The sequence below is a fragment of the Chlamydotis macqueenii genome, chromosome 2 (genome assembly GCF_036417535.1).
Source record: "Chlamydotis macqueenii isolate bChlMac1 chromosome 2, bChlMac1.mat, whole genome shotgun sequence".
Classification (NCBI taxonomy): domain Eukaryota; kingdom Metazoa; phylum Chordata; class Aves; order Otidiformes; family Otididae; genus Chlamydotis; species Chlamydotis macqueenii.
Genome location: NC_141557.1, coordinates 52,972,812 through 52,978,811, shown reverse-complemented (window position 1 = coordinate 52,978,811; position 6,000 = coordinate 52,972,812). Strand labels below are relative to the sequence as shown.

Here is a 6,000-nt window from a genome sequence, read left to right as displayed (position 1 = left end):
CCCTCTGCCTAGAGGCTAAGGAAACAATCATTCATCCAAATTGCAAACTTAAACACCACTTCTTGGCAAACAGCCTTTCCTTGCCTTTCGTGGTATCTTTGGGGAAAAAAAAAAAAAACAAAACAGGGGTGGAAAGCTAAGCCAAGAACACCAATTCTCGTCCTTCAGTTTTTCAGATTTTGGGTCTGTGGCAGAGCAGAGGCGCAGATACACTAGCCTGCAACTGTTCCATTATATTAACAGCTGGATCAAGCCATAAAGGTTGGAGCTTATCATTTTTTTCATTGTAGTCATTAAAACTTTCAGAAAGCCTTTTTTTTTTTCTCTTCTGATCTGTAAGGTATGATGTGGGAAATTTTTTTTTTTAATTTCTGGTTTTAATTCCAGTTAAAATAGCTTAATTCCAGATTTAAAGAGATTTGATTTTTTCATAGCTTCATAGGCTGTCTCTTTTGACCATCCAGGGTATGTTTTTTAGCAAAGGGACCAGACTCAAACTGAGTGTACCACAAAATCATTGCTGTTGTTACTATTTCCACTGTTGTTTTGTTTCCTTGCTTGTGACAGCCTGTGCACTGAATTTATGCACTTTCCCTTATGTATCTGGGATGCTTAAAATACAACTCTTTCTCTCTCTGTTCAGTGCAGTTATGCTGTTTCACATGGAAACATCTTTAGCTATTGCTACGTAGTGTTATCTGTAATGTTTCTTCTCAATTAAGAGTGAGTCCACGTCATGCTTAAAATGCATCATGATGATATCCTCAGCTTCCAATGTGGTTATTCACAGTGACTAACTCTGCTTGTCTCAACCAGCCCTAGGACTTCTACTTTGAAAAGATCAGAAAAATTTTATATTTTGGCCTCTGAGCAGCTATTTTACCAAAGGCTTCACACAGAGGGAAACCTACCCAAATTTATATTTACCAACATATGAGAAGGCTTAAAGTGTTATTACAAGCTTTCACCACCTAGTGCACTTCCAGAAAAACTTCATTCCCTGGAGTCACTTCACTTATGAGTTTTCACATGGATGTTCCAAGGGTGCTTTGAATATCAAACCAAGTGTCCTTCATTTCTTTCAATGCAAATGACTGGTATGTCAAAGAGACAAAATAAATTAGTATCTTCCTATAGTAGCTAGGATTTCAGTGTGCTTAACCATTTGCAGGTTGATGGGCAGGGAAAGGGGACCTCAACTTCATTTAGCTGCCCAAAGTCAGGGACTAAAGTTGGAGAAAGAAAAGGTTTTTGCATCTCCTTTTGCTTCTAGTAAGACAGAAAGAAAAGAAGAGTTCTCAGTCTTCAAGCAGTGGTTTGTCCCAGTAAATGGCAACTGAAAAGGGTCAATACTACAGACAGAAAACATGATTGTTCCAACTTGAGGGCACTGTGTTAGCTGCATCTTGTTTACTGGGGCAGAGATGGGTAGATAGAGACCATGAGCTTTCTCCCTGATGAAGATGCCTTAAAAAGCATAGCTAAGCAAGAATGCCAAGCACAACCGTATCACATAAATGACTCTGCAGTAGTAGTATGAAGGATCATCTTTGTTGTTTTCCTCTCATTCTTTTCTTTTTTTTAATGGTTACCTACACGCAGTGATTGATTCAGAAACTATATAACTATATGAGTTCATAGAGTTGATAATAACTTCTCATCTGATAATAATCTCAGTTGATAAAGACTTCTCATCTTAGTTATGAGGTCTGAAAAAAAGCACTGTTTTTTTTTTCTCTATTTTGTATGGCAAAACACACATAGTGTTCCACTGTCATGCCAAAACAGCCCAGTCACCATAAATATGCTCGAATACTTTTCCATTTGGAAATGGAATATCTTGGGAATTTAATGACCTTCTTAAGTCAAAGTATCTGAGATTTGCCGCTACCTCCTAATTCATATCTGTATAAGTTTAGCTGCATATTTCTCAACTAACTGTGTGCTGTCTGCTCAAGTATTGGTGCACCTGGATATGGAGATGTTTGCATTCATAAACATCTAAAGAAAGTGGATAAATATTAACCAAGTGTGACTGAGTAATCACTTGACAAATGGAAAGGGAAGAGTAACATTAACAGTGCTATCCAGTAGGTATCATACAGCATGAGGAATATGGTGCGAAGCTGGTGAAGTTCAAGATCCTGTTTCAGTGAAACAAATACACTTTACTGTAGTAGGTGGCAAGGAGAATGGTTCTGTTAAATGCTGGCAACTGAAGTGAGACAAATCTGTCTGGGAACCTGCCATAAACTGTTTATGTGTTTTTCAATTTTTAGAAACTTTTCATTTCTTGCATTCTGTAGTGAAGAGCTGGTATAAATTCCTCACTGATGCAGAGTCCTCAGTTGCTACCTTGAAACCTCCTTGGAGGGGAGGGGGAGAGGAAAAAAAAAATATTTCCAAGATGTTCTCAGTGTGTTATCAAATGAACAAAACACACAGAACATGGAAACCAGCCAGTCATTCATTCCATCAACAGATTTGCAGAGCTAAATTTGCTTCTGGAGAGCAGTTAGAAATTAAAACACACAGATGATGAGTGGTGCTGGCACCCAAACTGTGATCAAGAGGACACTCTTGTCTGAAAAGATGTACCCTATCAGATTAATCATTATGTGTTAATTAATTTGAAATCAAAAGGATGTCTTCTGCTGTCTATGCACAGGAAATTAATGGTGATAGCACTAATTAAATGTAATGGAAGTTACCTCTGTACTTCCCACATCTGGGGCCAAACTCTTTATTGGCCTTCATGTTGCGTCATTTACAGTTCAGTCCCATTGTAGCATCTTACCCTCATTGTACCCTGCTCTAAGAGGCTGTGCAAGTCATCAGGCAAGCAAGTCGTCAGCCAATGGAGAATCAGACCAGTGGATTATTCAGCTGGGAAATGAGCTAATTTCAATTAGGCTAGCTCTAAACTTTGACTTCTAAACCTAAGAAGGTGTGTCACTGCATCTTCTCCGCTGTGAGTCATTCTAACATGAATAAATGGTCCTTCTGACTCACTCTCCCCTTTTACTCCCCCAAAACACTACTGTCCTTTCTTTGACCTCCTACTGCCTGAGCATTTCTCCTGACAACTTCTCTGACAGATGGGAGGTTCCATTTCCTTGCACCTTCTTTTTCTTTGGCCAAATGTAGCTACAGGTGTTTTCTCAGCATTCTTGTGTTACAGAAATACTCGGATTGAGAGGAATTGGAGCAAGCAGACAAGACTCTAGACTCTCTCTGTCAGAGGACTTGGGAACACTGTTTCTGCTGTATATCCCGTCCTCTGCCCAAAGGAGATTGCTGACCTGTTCTTTCAGTCTTTTACTTAAAACTTTTTATTAGTCTCCAAGTCTCCTAAAAGGTAATAATATAAAATAAATCAATGGGTTTGCCAACCCTGTTATGCAATGACAAGTGACTACCTACAACTGAAAATCTAAGTTATTTCAAAGGATGTCAAGTATCCTGGTTTATTTGTCCTGAAAACGTTCACAAAAGGGACAGCAAAACAATTTTTTCCACAGCCTGATGATTCATAGTTTTCTCTCTGGCATCATATCCGGGATGTTGTATGTGACTACGGCAGACATAGACATTGTTCCTTTGGGTTTTTAAGACAGGAGAGTCATAAAAACACTTCTCTGTTAGCTGTCGTTTACCTTGGAGGACTGGCTCTTTGCTCAGGAAGTGGTGGCAATGCCCCAGGTGATGCAGGTCAAGCATCTCAGCAAAGCTAAGTGGAGACATCTCTTCAGTGGCTGCAGAGATGTGCCTTCCTTGAACCAACACTCTCAGAGTCAGACAAAAAAGCCTCCCAAATTGACTAAATAAACCAGCATTTAATAGGTGTTCTCTTTCACCACCATGTCTGCTGATACTGAACCACTTAAAAGCTACTCTTGTGGGGCTTAATCCATTTTTCTCTCTAAATATTTTTGACACATCCTGGCCTCTATCTGTTATCACATGCATCCTCTTCTCACCACCCCTTCTCACCACCTTAGGAACAAGCCTGCCCTGATGTGATTAATAATTGCATTGATGGCTGTGAGAACACTGCCTTACTGGTTAGCTGGAGCATTCTGAAGAGTAGCACCTGGACAGCTATGGCAGTAGCGTAGCTCACTTATGGTTGCAAATGCATCTGAAAATGTGGGAAAAAGTTAAGTTCTGAAAGATATGGGAATTGACAGAGAACAAGATATCCCAACACTAGTCATGTCAGAGGACTTTACATTTTCTGTTATTGTGACACTGAAAAGAAGAAAAAGAGCACATTATTATACTGATCAATGTACAAGCGGGATTTTTTCCCCGCTGGCCAAAAATCTTGCAGTTCAAATGGATACCATTGGAAAAAGGCAGTATTATTTTATTTGCAATGTGCACAGGAAAGTGAGGTGCAAAAGAAAGAGGAGACTTGACACTTCAAGAAGGAACCCATGTTTCCATAGTACCCACCCAAGGGATTTAACCTCAAAAAATAGCATCCCATTATACGATGAGCAGTAGAGCTTTTTATTGACTGACAGGCTGTAAAACTGCTGCTGATGCTTTACAATAAGTAAGGGCAAGGGATCTTTTTCTTTAGTTTTCAGACTTTTGTGAGATGGTATCAGATCCATGCCAATGGATGGCCATAGCTTTGAGATGGACAAGGGAGGGATTCCATTATGCAGCAGAGCACCATGGACATACCTAGATGAAAATTCTCCACTGTCGAAAGTGATAGACCAATAGTGCTTGGTAAGACTGGAAAAAAGGATTCTGCAGATTCTCAGCTTCCCATGGTGACTGAGGGCAATGTCAGGAGTTTTCTTCTGTACTAGTGTGCTCATGATAAACATTCACATTCTGATCTCAGTCACTAACTCCATCTTCATTTTTATTCTCAATCTCTTGCTCTTGCCCACAGAGGTTCTAGTGGAATCTGTGCATCTGTTTGTATTTCCTATTGAAGTGTTAAATTTACACAAATGTATTGTTTGCCCAGGCCACTTTATAACTGCCAGGTACTTAAATCAATGCTCAATGTAGTAACACTTGTGGTTGCAGTTTGCCTCCTTTCTCTTTGTTGGATGGGGAAAAATCACTATATATTGAAAAATCTGATCTTGTTTTCATCAAATTTTCACCTTTATTCTACTGTTTTCACTTAATCCCAATCTTTCTTATGTATTCCAGGATTCACGAAAAAATGAAGCTATACGATGAGGTGGTTAATTGCCATAAACTGATCTGGCAATACTTTACCTAAGTGTTCTACTATTTATTTTTAGAAGACTCTATAGAAGAAAATATTAATCACTGGTTGAATTCTTGTGTTTTGTAAGTTCAGATCACATTATTACTTAATTACTCTTTGCCTGATTTCTCCAATAGGAAATACAATGTTTGCAATATTGAAGTTTCCTATAGGAAAATTGTGAAGCCTGGAAATTCAGAATAAAATATTTTGCTTTGGCTGATTTCAATCAAATAATGAGCTTTTTATTTTGTTGAACTACATCAAAATATTCTTTCACAACTGTTCAGTCTGTACTAATGTCTCCTCCTGATGATCCAGTGCTTCATGAGAAACATATCTCAGTGCTCTGTTTAGTTTCACAATATTCTTTGAAGGATAGCATTTCCCATTATGGGTCTGGACAGCTTTCTGATCCAGCAGTCTGCTACATCATGAGAATTTCACAATCCTGGGTGTCGCAAGAGAGATGTAGTCTGCCGCACGAGCAGGATTTGTGGCGCAAATTGTGGTTACAGATACCTATAACTCCATGAGCCAATGTGCTGCTTCAGGGAAATATGGTTCAACATTGTACTTACTTAAACTTAAATGTATTTTCTTCACCAAAATTCTGATTCTTTAAACTTTTTATCCTTCTTTGGGATGAAAATAAGGTCTTTAAGACTGATATTTCCCATGAACTCTTCAGTATGACTTTAAGGAGTCACTGCTTAAGCAAATGCAACTGAAGTGTATTGGGTTAAAGGCAGGGTTGT

At 38.8% G+C, this 6,000-nt stretch overlaps 1 protein-coding gene across 2 annotated transcripts in view; it reads left to right on the top strand.

Moving 5' to 3' along the window:
- Positions 1–204: 204 nt before the first annotated feature.
- The window catches only part of ITPRID1 (ITPR interacting domain containing 1), a 46,176-nt gene continuing 40,380 nt past the window's right edge, over positions 205–6,000 (top strand). Inside the window, exon 1 of one of the 2 annotated variants that reach the window (XM_086742999.1) lies at positions 205–261. The gene's annotated coding sequence lies outside the window, so the exon portion shown is untranslated. Of the gene's footprint in view, positions 262–5,217; positions 5,326–6,000 lie in introns of those variants that run through there. The other variant, XM_086743000.1, reaches the window with a different exon arrangement.